Here is an 18305-nt window from a genome sequence, read left to right on the forward strand (position 1 = left end):
GGTGGGGGCGCGTCTCCGGAACTTCAGCGACCAGTGGGTTCGCTCACAGGTGGATCTCTGGGTTCTGCAAGTGGTTTCTCAGGGATACAAGCTGGAGTTCGAGGCCACTCCCCCTCGCCGTTACCTCAAATCAGCCTTGCCAGCTGCTCCCAAAGAAAGGGAGGTAGTACTGGCAGCTATTCACAAGCTGTACCTCCAGCAGGTGATAATCAAGGTACCCCCCCTTCAACAAGGACGGGGTTACTATTCCACAATGTTTGTGGTACCGAAACCGGACGGTTCGGTGAGACCCATCCTAAATTTAAAATCCTTGAACACTTATATAAGGAAGTTCAAGATGGAATCGCTCAGGGCGGTTATTGCAAGCCTGGAAGAGGGGGATTTTATGGTGTCATTGGACATCAAGGATGTGTACCTGCATGTTCCCATTTACCCACCTCACCAGGAGTACCTCAGGTTTGTGGTACAGGACTGTCATTACCAATTCCAGACGTTGCCGTTTGGTCTGTCCACGGTACCGAGGGTATTTACCAAGGTAATGGCCGAAATGATGATACTCCTCCGAAAGAAGGGAGTTATAATTATCCCGTACTTGGACGATCTCCTGATAAAGGCGAGGTCCAAAGAGCAGTTGCTAGTCAGTCAGCGTAGCACTATTTCAGGAAGTGCTGCATCAGCACGGCTGGATTCTGAATATCCCAAAGTCACAGCTGATTCCTGCGACGCGTCTGCTGTTCCTGGGCATGATTCTGGACACAGAACAGAAGAAGGTCTTTCTCCCGGAGGAGAAGGCCCAGGAATTATCATCTCTGGTCAGGAGCCTCCTAAAACCAAAACAGGTGTCGGTCCATCACTGCACGCGAATCCTGGGAAAGATGGTAGCTTCTTACGAAGCGTTTCCCTTCGGCAGGTTCCATGCAAGGATCTTCCAGTGGGATCTATTGGACAAGTGGTCCGGATCGCATCTTCAGATACATCGGTTGATCACCCTGTCCCCGAGGGCCAGCGTGTCTCTGCTGTGGTGGCTGCAGAGTGCTCATCTTCTCGAAGGCCGCAGATTCGGCATACAGGACTGGGTCCTAGTGACCACGGATGCAAGCCTCCGAGGTTGGGGGGCAGTCACTCGGGAAGAAACTTCCAAGGACAATGGTCGAGTCAGGAAACTCCCCTACACATAAATATTCTTGAACTAAGGGCCATTTACAATGCCCTGAGTCAAGCAGAATCCCTGCTTCAAAACCAACCGGTGCTGATTCAGTCAGACAACATCACGGCGGTCGCCCATGTAAACCGACAGGGCGGCACAAGAAGCAGGATGACAATGGCAGAAGCCACAAGGATTCTTCGATGGGCGGAGAATCACGTGCTAGCACTGTCAGCAGTGTTCATTCCGGGAGTGGATAACTGGGAAGCAGACTTCCTCAGCAGACACGACCTCCACCCGGGAGAGTGGGGACTTCATCCAGAAGTCTTCAAGCTGATTGTAAACCGTTGGGAACGACCACAGGTGGACATGATGGCGTCCCGCCTCAACAAAAAGCTAAAAAGATATTGCGCCAGGTCAAGGGACCCTCAGGCGATAGGTGTGGACGCTCTAGTGACCAGTCGGTTTATGTGTTCCCTTCTCTTCCTCTCATACCCAAGGTACTGAGGACAATAAGAAAGAGAGGAGTAAGAACTATACTCATCGTTCCGGACTGGCCAAGAATAACTTGGTACCCGGAACTTCAAGAAATGATCTGAGGACCCATGGCCTCTGCCGCTCCGACAGGACCTGCTGCAGCAGGGGCCCTGTCTGTTCCAAGACTTACCGCGGCTGCGTTTGACGGCATGTCGGTTGAACGCCGGATCCTAATGGAAAAGGGCATTCCGGATGAAGTCATTCCTACGCTGATAAAAGCTAGGAAGGATGTGACAGCACAACATTATCACCGCATATGGCGAAAATATGTTGCTTGGTGTGAGGCCAGGAAGGCCCCAACAGAGGAATTTCAGCTGGGTCGTTTTCTGCACTTCCTACAGTCAGGAGTGACTATGGGCCTAAAATTGGGATCCATAAAAGTCCAGATTTCGGCCCTGTCTATTTTCTTCCAAAAAGAACTGGCTTCACTGCCTGAAGTTCAGACGTTTGTTAAGGGAGTGCTGCATATTCAGCCCCCTTTTTGTGCCTCCAGTGGCACCTTGGGATCTCAACGTTGTGTTGGATTTCCTAAAATCACATTGGTTTGAGCCACTTAAGACCGTGGAGTAAAAATATCTCACGTGGAAGGTGTTCATGCTGTTGGCCTTGGCTTCGGCCAGGCGGGTGTCAGAATTGGCGGCTTTGTCGTGTAAAAGCCCATATCTGATTTTCCATATGGACAGGGCAGAATTGAGGACTCGTCCCCAATTTCTTCCTAAGGTGGTATCAGCGTTTAATTTGAACCAATCTATTGTGGTTCCTGCGGCTACTCTGGACTTGGAGGATTCCAAGTTGCTGGACGTAGTCCGGGCCCTGAAAATAAATGTTGCCAGGACGGCTGGAGTCAGAAAAACTGACTCGCTATTTATCCTGCATGCACCCAACAAGCTGGGTGCTCCTGCTTCAAAGCAGACTATTGCTCGCTGGATCTGTAGCACGATTCAACTTGCACATTCTGCGGCTGGACTGCCGCATCCTAAATCGGTAAAAGCCCATTCCACGAGAAAGGTGGGCTCTTCTTGGGCGGCTGCCCGAGGGGTCTCGGCTTTACAACTTTGCCGAGCTGCTACTTGGTCGGGTTCAAACACGTTTGCAAAATTCTACAAGTTTGATACCCTGGCTGAGGAGGACCTTGAGTTTGCTCATTCGGCGCTGCAAAGTCATCCGCACTCTCCCGCCCGTTTGGGTGCTTTGGTATAATCCCCATGGTCCTTACGGAGTACCCAGCATCCACTAGGACGTCAGAGAAAATAAGAATTTACTCACCGGTAATTCTATTTCTCGTAGTCCGTAGTGGATGCTGGGAGCCCGTCCCAAGTGCGGACTCTCTGCAATACATGTATATAGTTATTGCGTAACTAAAGGGTTATTGTTATGAGCCATCTGTTAATGAGGCTTATTATTGTTTTCCTACTGTTAACTGGGTATAGTTATCACAAGTTGTACGGTGTGATTGGTGTGGCTGGTATGAGTCTTACCCTGGATTCCAAATCCTTTCCTAGTAATGTCAGCTCTTCCGGGCACAGTTTCCCTAACTGAGGTCTGGAGGAGGGGCATAGAGGGAGGAGCCAGTGCACACCAGATATAGTGCTTAATCTTTCTTTTTAGAGTGCCCAGTCTCCTGCGGAGCCCGTCTATACCCCATGGTCCTTACGGAGTACCCAGCATCCACTACGGACTACGAGAAATAGAATTACCGGTGAGTAAATTCTTATTATTGACAACACACAGGTTTGTGCGCAAACATGATGTTTATGTACAAATACAATGGTTGGAAAACAGCACATGTATAGGACCTATGCTATACATATGCAGAACAGGTCCTGCATGCTTGCTTGCAGTCTCCCCTTATCTGCACGTCGGTATTTTGGGGTGATGTGTTCAGAATGCCGACAGCTGGATTCCCGAACATAAGTACTGGCCTTGGGTTTAGGCTGCAGAGGTAGGGGAGATTTGGGTTAGGCTGTGTGAGGGGACGAACTGTCGGGTTCCCACTGTCTGTATCGGGATCTGCTGGCATTTCATACCCAACCCCATTTGAACCCAACCCCATATGAGTGGTGGCAACAGGGATCATTCTACAAAACCGGGGCGTGCCGAGCCCAGTGTCTTCATCGTTGGACGCAGAATTCCTGAACCCGGCTGACCATTGCTGATGGCTAGTCTGAGTAAGCTTCGCCTTGTGTAGACTGCCTGTGGGCTGTGACCATGATCCAGTACATGCAGGAGGCGTCTTTTTCCTACAGCTGCCTCCCTACAATCCGGAATCGGGCTCATTATCTATTAGTGGTGGTGTTAAGAGCTTGTATTTCTCTGCTGCTGAAAAATGACATCCACTAAACTAAAGGAGCAAACGGCAAAAAAAAAGAATATCCAGCTATATAAAGTAAAATCATATATGTGAAGATGGAATGTCTCTAACATCGCTAGGTGTACCCAAAGATGAGGGAAAGACTGACATAGGGCAGTGGCTTATGCTGAAAGTATAACCCATCATTCTAGTGACCAGGCAAAGGAACAGATATTAAAAGGCCACAAAATGTCACAATTAACATTTTAATGCAGTTACTGTCTTATCAGATTGTCATTTAGCACCATTACTCTGCTATCTTTGCTTAATGGCCCTCATTCCGAGTTGTTCGCTCGCAAGCTGCTTTTAGCAGCTTTGCACACGCTAAGCCGCCACCTACTGGGAGTGAATCTTAGCTTATCAAATTTGCGACCGAAAGATTCGCAATATTGCGAAAAGACTTCTCTGTGCAGTTTGAGTAGCTCGAGACTTACTCTTCCAGTGCGATCAGTTTAGTGCTTGTCGTTCCTGGTTTGACGTCGCAAACACACCCAGCGTTCGCCCAGACACTCCTCCGTTTCTCCAGCCACTCCCGCGTTTTTCCCAGAAACGGTAGCGTTTTTTCAAACACTCCCATAAAACGGCCAGTTTCCGCCCAGAAACACCCACTTCCTGTCAATCACACTCCGATCTCCAGAACAAAGAAAAAACCTTGTAATGCCGTGAGTAAAATACCAATCTTCATAGAAAATGTACTTGGCGCACTCGCAGTGCGAACATTGCGCATGCGCAAATAGCGGAAAATCGCTGCGATGCGAAGAAAATTACAGAGCGAACAACTCGGAATGACCACCAATGTGCATAAAGACTGACTATGCATAAAGTAACTTTTCCAACTTTAGTCATTTCTGGTTTTTCTAAAATAAATTAATTAATTAATTTACAGTGAGCCGAAGCTGTTCCTTCCCACACTTGGGCCACTGTTATATATGTAGGGTCTGGTGGTTTAATATTTTGGACCTGTTCTACATTACTTTGTCATTGTCAGGAATCTATGTACAGCATGGCTACACTTACCTATGTGCCGTTCTGCGCTGTCCTGGAGTCCCCAATGTCTGCGAAGGTGACCCATTGTCACAGTGATGTCTGTAGTGTGTCTGCCATGTTGGGGATTCAGAGGTTCCTTGCATCATCTCCATTATCTCAGTGTAATGGCTGGTACCATCTTTGATCTGGTCAGCTGCTTGCTGGAAATCAAATAACATTCCAGGGCATATAGTGTTCACGCCAGGCTGTTCTAGCAGGGCGCTGCGCCCTGCCCGATTTTTTTTTTTTTTTTTTTTCAAAGGCAAAATCCGCCCTGCCCCTCTTGCGGCGCCCTGCTAGAACAGCCGCCCGCTTCCTGCCCTCCCAGCGTGTAAAGATGCGCACTGCATCCATTCACGCTATGGGAGAGAGCTGGGGGAAGCCCAGCACCTCCGTCTGCTGGGCACGCCCCCAACAGTGACGTTGCCGACCACAGATGCCCCATATAGCAACGTCTGTTGTCCGCACCGCCCACTAAAATGACGTTTCTATGGCCACGCCCCCTGATTTAAATGGGCGTGCCCCTGTCTGTCTACCCCACCCCTTTAGAATGTAAGCTCTCACGAGTAGGGCCCTCTTCCCTCATGTGCTTATCCTTTCTCTAACGTCCTTGAGGATGCTGGGACTCCATAAGGACCATGGGGATTAAACGGGCTCCGCAGGAGATAGGGAAAGCTTTGGATTCTGGGTGTGCACTGGCTCCTCCCTCTATGCCCCTCCTCCAGACCTCAGTTTTTACACTGTGCCCAGAGGAAATGGGTGCACTGCAGGGAGCTCCCCCGAGTTCTCTGCCTAGAAAGCATTTTTGTTTAAATTTTTCCTATATTTTTACAGGGAGCAATGCTGGCAACAGACTCCCTGCATCGAGGGACTGAGGAGAGAGGGGCAGACCTTCTTAAATGATAGGCTCTGCTTCCTCGGCTACTGGACACCATTAGCTCCAGAGGGGGTGAACACAGGTTCGTCCTGGGCGTTCACTCCCAGAGCCGCGCCGCCGTTCTCCTCACAGAGCCAGAAGAAACGAAGTCAGAAGACGTCTCAGGCGGCATAAGCCTTCAGAGCTTCACTGAGGTAATGCACAGCACTGCAGCTGTGCGTCATTGCTCCCATACACCTCACACACTCCGGTCACTGTAAGGGTGCAGGGCGCAATTGGCGTTTTATTACTACTCAGCGCTTCTGGAAAATGGCATTCTGTGTTTTTTTTCCAGGGGTATAGCGCTGGGGTGTGTGCTGGCATACTCTCTCTCTCCAAAGGGCCTTAAAGGGGGTACTGTCTTCAGAAAAGTTTCCCTGTTTGTGTGAAGTGTCGGTACGCTTGTGTCGACATGTTTGACGAGGAAGGCTCGCTTAATGTGGAGGGGGAGTGCTTGAATGTCATGTCGCCGTCGGCAACGCCGACACTGGAATGGGTGGATATGCTGAATGTCTTAAATGCAAATGTCAATCTATTGCATAAAAGGTTAGACAAGGCTGAAGCTAGGTATCAGTCAGGTAGCCAGACCATGCCTGTCCCTGTGGCGCCAGGACCTTCGGGGTCTCAGAAACGCACCATATCCCAGATCGATGACACGGATACTGACTCTAGTGTCGACTTTGTAGATGTAAAATTACAGCCGAGGGTGGCAAAAGGTATTCGGTACATGATTATTGCCATTAAAGAGGTTTTGCATATTACTGAGGAACCCTCTGTCCCTGACACGAGGGTACACATGTATAAAGGGAAAAAGCCTGAGATCACCTTTCCGTCCTCATTTGAGCTGAGCGAATTGTGCGAAAAGGCTTGGGAATCTCCAGATAGGAGACCACAAGTTCCCAAAAGGATTATTATGGCGTATCCTTTTCCACAAACGGATAGGATACGATGGGAATCTTTTCCTAAAGTAGACAAGGCGCTGACAAGTTATCCATAAAGGTGGCACTGCTTTCTCAGGATACGGCTTCCCTCAAGGATCCTGCTGATCGGCGGCAGGATATTACCATGAAGCACATTTACACTCATTCAGGTACTATTGTTAGACCGGCTATGGCGTGGTCCTGGGTTTGTAGTGCTGTTGTGGCATGGGCAGGTTCCTTATCTACGGAGATTGACACCTTAGATAGGGATGCCATTTTAATGACCATAGAGCATATCAGAGATGCTGCCTTGTATATGAGAGATGCTCAAAGATACATTTGTTTATTAAGCTCCAGAATAAACGCTATGTCTATTTCTGCTCGGCGGCTCTTGTGGACCCGACAGTGGACGGGAGATGCCGATTCAACGCGGCATATGGAGTCCTTGCCTTACAAAGGGGAGGAGTTGTTTGGAGACGGCCTCTCGGACCTTGTCTCTACTGCTACGGCTGGTAAGTCGAATTTCTTACCTTATGTCCCCCCGCAGCATGTAAGCGCACTATCAGCAGTGTTCATCCCGGGGGTGGACAAATGGGAGGCGGACTTCCTCAGCAGGCACGACCTGCATCCGGGAGAGTGGGGACTTCATCAAGAAGTCTTCGCACAGATCACGGGTCGGTGGGGACTGCCTCAAATAGACATGATGGCATCCCGTCTCAACAGAAAGCTAAAGCGGTATTGCGCCAGGTCAAGGGACCCTCAGGCGGTAGCGGTAGACGCTCTGGTGACACCTTGGGTGTTCTGATCGGTCTATGTGTTTCCTCCTCTTCCTCTCATACCCAAGGTGTTGAGAATAATAAGAATAAGCAGGGTCAGAACAATCCTCATTGTTCCAGATTGGCCACGGAGGACTTGGTATCCGGAGCTGCAAGAGTTGCTCACAGAAGATCCGTGGCCTCTTCCTCTAAGGCAGGACCTGCTGCAGCAGGGGCCCTGTCTGTTCCGAGACTTACCGCGGCTGCGTTTGACGGCATGGCGGTTCAACGCTGGATCCTAGCGGAAAAAAGGGATTCCGGAGGAGGTCATTCCTACCCTGATCAAGGCTAGGAAAGACGTGACGTTGAAATATTATCACCGTATATGGCAAAAATGTTTCTTGGTGTGAGGCCAGAGCTGCTCCTACGGAGGAGTTCCAGTTGGGCCGTCTACTTCACTTACTTCAAACAGGAGTGAATTTGGGCCTAAAATTAGGGTCCATAAAGGTCCAAATTTCAGCCTTATCCATTTTCTTTCAAAGAGAATTGGCCTCTCTTCCTGAAGTACAGACTTTTGTGAAGGCAGTGCTGCATATTCAGCCTCCCTTTGTACCTCCGGTGGCGCCTTGGGATCTTAACGTGGTGTTGCGTTTCCTCAAGTCACCTTGGTTTGAACCACTCAAAACAGTGGAGTTGAAATACCTCGCGTGGAAAGTGGTCATGTTGTTGGCATTAGCTTCGCCAAGGCGTGTTTCAGAATTGGCCGCTTTATCACATAAAAGCCCATACTTGGTTTTTCACGTGGATAGGGCAGAGTTGAGGACTCGTCCTCAATTTCTGCCAAAAGTGGTCTCATCTTTTCATGTGAACCAACCTATTGTCGGGCCTGTGGCTACACAGGACTTGGAGGATTCAGAGTCCCTGGATGTGGTCAGGGCTTTGAAGATTTATGTGACCAGAACGGCTAGGATCAGGAAGACTGAAGCTCTGTTTGTTCTGTATGTGGCCAACAAGGTTGGCGCTCCTGCTTCAAAGCAGACTATTGCTCGCTGGATCTGTAACACGATTCAGCAGGCGCATTCTACAGCAGGATTACCATTGCCTAAATCGGTTAAGGCCCATTCCATTAGGAATGTGGGCTCTTCTTGGGCGGCTGCCCGAGGGGTCTCTGCATTACAGTTGTGCCGAGCAGCTACTTGGTCGGGGTCAAACACCTTTGCAAAGTTCTAGAAGTTTGATACCCTGGCTGAGGAGGACCTCCTGTTTGCTCAATCGGTGCTGCAGAGTCATCCGCACTCTCCCGCCCGTTTGGGAGCTTTGGTATAATTCCCATGGTCCTTACGGAGTCCCAGCATCCTCAAGGACGTTAGAGAAAATAAGATTTTACTTACCGGTAAATCTATTTCTCGTAGTCCGTGAAGGATGCTGGGTGCCCGTCCCATGTGCGGACTTCTTCTGCAAGACTTGTTTATCGTTATTGCTTACATAAGGGTTATGTTATAGTTTATCGGTTGACCCGAGGCTATGTTGTTCATACTGTTAACTGGGTAGTTTATCACAAGTTATACGGTGTGATTGGTGTTGCTGGTATGAATCTCGCCCTTGGGTTTACAAAAATTCTTCCTCATACTGTCCATCTCCTCTGGGCACAGTTTCCCTAACTGAGGTCTGGAGGAGGGGCATAGAGGGAGGAGCCAGTGCACACCCAGAATCCAAAGCTTTCTTAAAGTGCCCTATCTTCTGCGGAGCCCGTCTAATCCCCATGGTCCTTACGGAGTCCCAGCATCCTCTACGGACTACGAGAAATAGATTTACCCGTAAGTAAAATCTTATTTTTTCTTACTTTAATAATCTTCAACTGCACCACATCCAGCAGTCTTCAGCCACATGATACTTATTCCAGTGTCATCTGCTGATGTAGCTGTTTATTTACACTGTGCTTGTCCTATATTGTCATTCACTGTAAGTTGCTGTTTTCCTGTTTATGTACTCTGTAATTGGGCGCTGCGGAACCATTGTGGCGCCATATAAAGGATAATAATAATTCCACTTATTCAGCCACGTCCTTGGCTTCCTGACCTATGACAGGTGGTTTCTTAAGACTGCATTTTGTGTGTATCCAGCGTCTTCAGAGAACTGCACAAACAGCTTGGCACTGCACAGAGCTGTAAACATTATTCCTTTCTATGTTGCTTGTGGTACTACTGGACCCAGCCAGCTATCAACTTCCTAATGTGTGTCCTAAATCAAGTGTGCTGCTAAACTGCCTTCAAAGACTCAGCCAGCTGCTAGTATACCTAAGCAGATCTAGTTCCTATCCTGCTGTATCAAGTAGAATCCGGTATTAGCCCGGGCGTCTGTGAGATATGAGTTCCCCTATAGATCTAAGGTACAGATGTTTTCTCATACATCATTGCTTCAGTCACGCCAAACAGGCCCTTCTCGGCATACCAGGTCCTTTGAGACTCTGGTAGTGCTGGGAGTCTTTTTTTTTTTTTTTTTTTTATGCATCTTAGTAGCAATTCAGCTGTGGTGCACCAGTAGACTGTGCTGATTAATTTGACATGCAACACTTGTATATCTGTGTGATACTGAGTCTCTGAATCTGTATACAAAGTGCTACAATGTAGCAGCAGCTTTTCTCCAGTACATGTTTCATTGTGCTCCGTATACAGACTCTGTCACATACAGATATTCAAGTGGCGCATATCAGCACAGTCTCCTGGTGTGTCCTAGTCACATCACGTTTTGAGTAACATGCATCTTCAGCAAAAAAAGACAGACGCTAGTCAAGTTGCACAGGACCTGACTGCTTACTCGCGCCACGCATCTCCCACTGCGTGGTATATTGATGCTAGATATGTGTACACATCTGTATATGACATACAGATACAGATCTTTCATATGACATTGGCAAAAAACAGATGGGTGTCTCGGGAGGATGATGTTAAAGGTATTAATTTGATTACCACCTCCAGGTGGTGATCTAAAGCTAGGCACACACTATACAATTATTGGACTGATATGCCAACAATCAGGTGATGGGGAGCCTGATTCTGCTGCCATCTGAGAGCCGGAATGAACTTCTGCAGTAGTCTCATTGCAGTCAAGGTGTATTATTCAGACTGGTGGTGTTCAGTATGAGGCACACTCATTGTCATCAGGGTCACATGATCCCAGCAGTGTTGTTTCCTGGTTAACATGTTTGGGAAAAGCTGTACACCTGATTGCACTCTGGAGCAGTGACTTCTTACCATTTCTGAAGTTCAGAATCAGACTAATGGTGCCCATACACTTGTGCGATGCGACGCGACATCGCGGGGCATCTCACCGGCAGTGCAGGTGCTATGAAATCGCACCTGAACTGCCAAAGTTATTACTATGCGATCATGTGATGGGCACGTCACCACCGAGTGGGAGCGACCTCCATCCGCTCGTGACGGGTGCCCATCGCACATCGCAGTGCGATATATAGCATGTGGTTTTAAAAACGCATGTGATTGCACTGCGATTCGATAAATATTAAGTGCAGCACATACTATTTTGAGCCGTGAGATTCGACAGGCGTACCCACGCATCGCGTCGAAAGGTACCTAAAATGTGCATACAATCCTTCGATTTCTCTCACAGATGCGGTTGAAATCGAAGGTTAGCACCAATTATCTCACAAGTGTATGGACACTGTAAGACCTGACCATATCATAACTGGATGTGAGGAGCGATATAATACCTTTTTAATATTATCCTCAGGGGAATCCCATCTGTTCATTGCCACCGTCATATTAAAGAGCTACTTTGTTTTGATAAGCAAAGCACTTTTATGCACAACATTGGTCTCATTTGGTGTATTTTGTATTCAATTAATTTGTTAAAAGCACCAAAGCAAAATTCCTGTTTCCAATCTGGGTTTCTAAAACTAGTGAAAAATGCATGAAGATCACTATTACACTTGTACTGTACTTCTGTAATTGTGGCTGGGAATTATCTGTCAGCATGTTCGTGTGAAACACAAGTCCGTTTTAGAGATAAGAGATGGCTATTGGAATTTTTTTAATTGCATATGTTGAAACTCTTAATAGGTCTCCCCAATTTTCAGCTCTGATAGTTTAAATGTTCTTCTGCCAAGAAAAGTAGCCCATCAGTTTGTTTGGATCTATTAGCTTTGTCTGGCATGGGAGATATGCATGCGGTCATTATGTCAACATTCAGAATACTGACATACCAAAATAAGAATTTACTCACCGGTAATTCTATTTCTCGTAGTCCGTAGTGGATGCTGGGTACTCCGTAAGGACCATGGGGAATAGACGGGCTCTGCAGGAGACTGGGCACTCTTAAAAGAAAGATTAGGTACTACATCTGGTGTGCACTGGCTCCTCCCTCTATTCCCCTCCTCCAGACCTCAGTTAGGGAAACTGTGCCAGGAAGAGCTGACATTATTAGGAAAGGATTTTGAATCCAGGGTAAGACTCATACCAGTCACACCGTACAACTTGTGATAACTATACCCAGTTAACAGTATGAACAATAACTGAGCCTCATGTAACAGGTGGCTCATAACAATAACCCTTTAGTTAAGCAATAACTATATACATGTATTGCAGAGAGTTCGCACTTGGGACGGGCTCCCAGCATCCACTACGGACCACGAGAAATAGAATTACCGGTGAGTAAATTCTTATTTTCTCTGACGTCCTAGTGGATGCTGGGTACTCCGTAAGGACCATGGGGATTATACCAAAGCTCCCAAACGGGCGGGAGAGTGCGGATGACTCTGCAGCACCGAATGAGCAAACTCAAGGTCCTCCTCAGCCAGGGTATCAAACTTGTTGAATTTTGCAAAAGTGTTTGAACCCGACCAAGTAGCAGCTCGGCAAAGTTGTAAAGCCGAGACCCCTCGGGCAGCCGCCCAAGAAGAGCCCACCTTCCTCGTGGAATGGGCATTTACTGATTTAGGATGCGGCAGTCCAGCCGCAGAATGTGCAAGCTGAATCGTGCTACAGATCCAGCGAGCAATAGTCTGCTTTGAAGCAGGAGCACCCAGCTTGTTGGGTGCATGCAGGATAAATAGCGAGTCAGTTTTTCTGACTCTAGCCGTCCTGAAAATATAGATTTTCAGGGCCCGGACTACATCCAGCAACTTGGAATCCTCCAAGTCCCGAGTAGCCGCAGGCACCACAATAGGTTGGTTCAAATGAAACGCTGATACCACCTTAGGAAGAAATTGGGGACGAGTCCTCAATTCTGCCCTGTCCATATGGAAAATCGGATATGGGCTTTTACACGACAAAGCCGCCAATTCTGACACCCGCCTGGCCGAAGCCAAGGCCAACAGCATGACCACCTTCCACGTGAGATATTTTAGCTCCACGGTCTTAAGTGGCTCAAACCAATGTGATTTTAGGAAATCCAACACAACGTTGAGATCCCAAGGTGCCACTGGAGGCACAAAAGGGGGCTGAATATGCAGCACTCCCTTAACAAACGTCTGAACTTCAGGCAGTGAAGCCAGTTCTTTTTGAAAGAAAATAGACAGGGCCGAAATCTGGACTTTAATGGATCCCAATTTTAGGCCCATAGTCACTCCAGACTGTAGGAAGTGCAGAAATCGACCCAGCTGAAATTCCTCTGTTGGGGCCTACCTGGCCTCACACCAAGCAACATATTTCCGCCATATGCGGTGATAATGTTTTGCTGTCCCATCCTTCCTAGCTTTTATCAGCGTAGGAATGACTTCATCTGGAATGCTCTTCTCCATTAGGATCCGGCGTTCAACCGCCATGCCGTCAAACGCAGCCGCGGTAAGTCTTGGAACAGACAGGGCCCCTGCTGTAGCAGGTCCTGTCTGAGCGGCAGAGGCCATGGGTCCACTGAGATCATTTCTTGAAGTTCCGGGTACCAAGTTCTTCTTGGCCAGTCCGGAACGATGAGTGTAGTTCTTACTCCTCTCTTTCTTATCCTCAGTACCTTTTGGTATGACAGGAAGAGGAGGGAATACATAAACCGACTGGTACACCCATGGTGTCACTAGAGCGTCCACAGCTATCGCCTGAGGGTCCCTTGACCTGGCGCAATATCTTTTTAGCTTTTTGTTGAGGTGGGACGCCATCATGTCCACCTGTGGCCTTTCCCAACGATTTACAATCAGCTTGAATACTTCTGGATGAAGTCCCCACTCTCCCGGGTGGAGGTCGTGCCTGCTGAGGAAGTCTGCTTCCCAGTTGTCCACTCCCGAAATGAACACTGCTAGCACGTGATTCTCCGCCCATCGAAGAATCCTTGTGGCTTCTGCCATTGCCATCCTGCTTCTTGTGCCGCCCTGTCTGTTTACATGGGCGACCGACGTGATGTTGTCTGACTGAAGCAGCACCGGTTGTGTTTATGTGTAGGGAAGGCTCCCGACTCGACCACTGGCCTTGGAAGTTTCTTCCCCGAGTGACTGCCCCCCAACCTCGGAGGCTCGCATCCGTGGTCACCAAGACCCAGTCCTGTATGCCGAATCTGCGGCCCTCGAGAAGATGAGCACTCTGCAGCCACCACAACAGAGACACCCTGGCCCTCGGGGACAGGGTGATCAACCGATGCATCTGAAGATGCGATCCGGACCACTTGTCTAACAGATCCCACTGGAAGATCCTTGCATGGAACCTGCCAAAGGGAATTGCTTCGTAAGAAGCTACCATCTTTCCCAGGACTCGTGTGCAGTGATGCACCGACACCTGTTTTGGTTTCAGGAGGTCCCTGACCAGAGATGATAATTCCTGGGCCTTCTCCTCCGGGAGAAATGCCTTCTGTTCTGTGTCCAGAATCATGCCCAGGAACAGCAGACGCGTCGTAGGAATTAGCTGCGACTTTGGGATATTCAGAATCCAGCCGTGCTGTTGTAGCACTTCCCGAGATAGTGCTACGCTGACTAACAACTGCTCCTTGGACCTCGCCTTTATAAGGAGATCGTCCAAGTACGGGATAATTATAACTCCCTTCTTTCGAAGGAGTATCATCATTTCGGCCATCACCTTGGTAAATACCCTCGGTGTCGTAGACAGACCAAACGGCAACGTCTGGAATTGGTAATGACAGTCTTGTACCACAAACCTGAGGTACTCCTGGTGAGGCGGGTTAATGGGGACATGTAGGTAAGCTTCCTTGATGTCCAGCGACACCATAAAATCCCACTCTTCTAGGCTTGCAATAACCGCCCTGAGCGATTCCATTTTGAACTTGAACTTCCTTATATAAGTGTTCAAGGATTTCAAATTTAGAATGGGTCTCACCGAACCGTCTGGTTTCGGTACCACAAACATTGTGGAATAGTAACCCCGTCCCTGTTGAAGGAGGGGAACTTTGATTATCACCTGCTGAAGGTACTGCTTGTGAATTGCCGCCAGTACTACCTCCCTTTCCCTGGGAGCAGCTGGCAAGGCTGATTTGAGGTAACGGCGAGGGGGAGCGGCCTCGAACTCCAGCTTGTATCCCTGAGAAACTACTTGTAGAACCCAGAGATCCACCTGTGAGCGAACCCACTGGTCGCTGAAGTTCCGGAGACGCGCCCCCACCGCTCCTGGCTCCACCTGTGGAGCCCCAGCGTCATGCGGTGGACTTAGTGGAAGCAGGGGAAGATTTTTGTTCCTGGGAACTGGCTGTCTGGTGCAGCTTTTTCCCTCTACCCCTGCCTCTGGGCAGAAAGGACGCGCCTCTGGCCCGCTTGCCTTTTTGAGGCCGAAAGGACTGTACCTGATATTACGGTGCTTTCTTCGGCTGTGAGGAAACCGGAGGTAAAAATGTCGACTTCCCAGCTGTTGCTGTGGATACGAGGTCCGAGAGACCATCCCCTAACAATTCCTCACCCTTATAAGGCAAAACCTCCATGTGCCTTTTAGAATCGGCATCACCGGTCCACTGCCGAGTCCATAACACCCTCCTGGCAGAAATGGACATTGCATTAATTCTAGATGCCAGCCGGCAAATGTCCCTCTGTGCATCCCTCATATATAAGACAACGTCTTTTATATGCTCTATGGTTAGCAATATAGTATCCCTGTCGAGGGAATCAATGTTATCTGACAGGGTATCGGACCAAGCTGCTGCAGCACTACACATCCATGCTGAAGCAATTGCAGGTCTCAGTATAGTACCTGAGTGTGTATACACAGACTTCAGGATAGCCTCCTGCTTTCTATCTGCAGGTTCCTTTTTAAGGCGCCGTCTCCTGAGACGGCAGTGCCACCGTTTTTGATAAGCGTGTGAGCGCTTTGTCCACCCTAGGGGATGTTTCCCAACGTAACCTGTACGTTGGCGGGAAAGGGTACGCCGTCAGTAACCTCTTAGAAATCATTAATTTCTTATCTGGGGAACACCACGCTTCTTCACACAATTCATTTAACTTATCAGATGGGGGAAAAGTCACTGGCTGCTTTTTCTCCCCAAACATAATACCCCTTTTAGTGGTAACCGGTTTAATATCAGAAATGTGCAACACATTTTTCATTGCCGTAATCATGTATCGGATGGCCCTTGTGGACTGTATATTTGTCTCATCCTCGTCTACACTGGAGTCAGACTCCGTGTCGACATCTGTGTCTGCCATCTGAGGTAGCGGGCGTTTTTGAGCCCCTGATGGCCTCTGAGACGCCTGGGCAGGCGCGGGCTGAGAAGCCGGCTGTCCCACAGCTGTTTCGTCATCTAACCTTTTATGCAAGGAGTTGACACTGTCGGTTAATACCTTCCACATATCCGCCCACTCTGGTGTCGGCCCCGCAGGGGCCGACATCGCACTTATCGGCTCCTGCTCCGCCTCCACGTAAGCCTCCTCATCAAACATGTCGACACAACCGTACCGACACACCACACACACAGGGAATGCTCTGACAGAGGACAGGACCCCACAAAGTCCTTTGGGGAGACAGAGTATGCCAGCACACACCACAGCGCTATATAATACAGGGATGTACACTATACTGAGTGATTTTTTTCCACTATAGCTGCTTATTATAAACAGTTTGCGCCTAAATTTATGTGCCCCCCCTCTCTTTTTTTACCCTTGAAGTCTGGAAACTGCAGGGGAGAGCCTGGGGAGCTGTGAAGAGAAAATGGCGCTGGTGTGCTGAGGAAGATAGCCCCGGCCCCTCCGTGGCGGGCTTCTCCCGCATTTTTTAATAGTTAATGGCGGGGTTTATTGCACATATACAGTTTATTAGACTGTATTATGTGCCTTTTTGACAATAAGGTACTCTAATTGCTGCCCAGGGCGCGCCCCCCCCCCCAGCGCCCTGCACCGATCAGTGACTGGAGTGTTTGGTGTGCTAAGGGAGCAATGGCGCACCTTAATGAAGACAGGAGTCTTCAGCCGCCGGTTTTCAACTTTCTCTTGAGTCTTCTGTCTCTGCGAGGGGGACGGCGGCGCGGCTCCGGGAACGGACGATTGAGGTCGGGCCCTGTGTTCGATCCCTCTGGAACTAATGGTGTCCAGTAGCCTTAGAAGCACAAGCTAGCTGCAAGCAGGTAGGTTTGCTTCTCTCCCCTCAGTCCCTCGTAGCAGTGAGTCTGTTGCCAGCAGATCTCACTGAAAATAAAAAACCTAACAAATACTTTCTTTTCTAGGAAGCTCAGGAGAGCCCCTAGGGTGCATCCAGCTCTGGCCGGGCACAGATTCTAACCGAGGTCTGGAGGAGGGGCATAGAGGGAGGAGCCAGTGCACACCAGATGTAGTACCTAATCTTTCTTTTAAGAGTGCCCAGTCTCCTGCGGAGCCTGTCTATTCCCCATGGTCCTTACGGAGTACCCAGCATCCACTAGGACGTCCGAGAAATGTTGACATAATAAATGTCGACAGCAAGAATGTTGTACACAGGATTTTAGGGTTATGAGGACAATACTATTCCCCAGTTGGCTATTAAAAACCACAAATTGGGGTCGATTCAATTCAGTGGCTGTTACTAGCGCCAGGAAGGTGGTCCAGGAGCTGTTTTAATTCAGCGCACTGTTAATTCCAACTACATGATTTCTGCTCGCACCCCTCCTGAGTTGCGAGCAGAAATTCAACAAAACTAGTGGTGTTTAGCGCCTTAGCATCGCGGTGGGGGTACTTAAGTCGGAGAATGCCGTTCTTGCGGCTAAACACCCGGTTTAAGGCACAAGTACCGGCATTCTCCGACATAACAGTGAGCTGTATACCTCCTGGACCGCCTTGCCAGTGCTATTCACTTTTCGCTGAATTGAATTGACCCCATTGATAGTGTTCATTCTAGCACCCTGCACCTGTCACAACCCTTGCAGTTCCTCTTTTCGGCCTGGGGTGTCGCTCTCTACTCTGGTGCTTCTAGCACATTCTGGTCTGTCAGTACTGACCTACAGACCAGAGTGTGCTAGAAGCACCATGGCAGAGAGGGGCACCCCAGGCAGGAAAGAGGAACTGCACGGGTTGTGACTGGTACAGGGTGCTAGAATGAACACTACTCTGAAAATCCCATTGACGACTTCCTAACTCAGGCATGTCCAAACTGCGGCCCTCCACCTGTTGAGAAACTACACATTCCAGCATGCCCTGACACAGCTTTAGCATTCTGACTGCAAAACTGTCGGGGCATGCTGGGATATGTAATTTCACAACAGCTGGAGGGCCATAGTTTGGACATGCCTGTCCTAACTGATGCTCTGT

General features: G+C 48.9%; 1 protein-coding gene across 1 annotated transcript in view; it reads left to right on the forward strand.

The window, feature by feature from the left end:
* Window positions 1-18305, forward strand: part of RAB2A (RAB2A, member RAS oncogene family) — a 175562-nt gene that overhangs the window by 18981 nt on the left and 138276 nt on the right. The window lies entirely within an intron of this gene.

The sequence above is a fragment of the Pseudophryne corroboree genome, chromosome 5, assembly GCF_028390025.1.
Source record: "Pseudophryne corroboree isolate aPseCor3 chromosome 5, aPseCor3.hap2, whole genome shotgun sequence".
NCBI classification, from domain to species: domain Eukaryota; kingdom Metazoa; phylum Chordata; class Amphibia; order Anura; family Myobatrachidae; genus Pseudophryne; species Pseudophryne corroboree.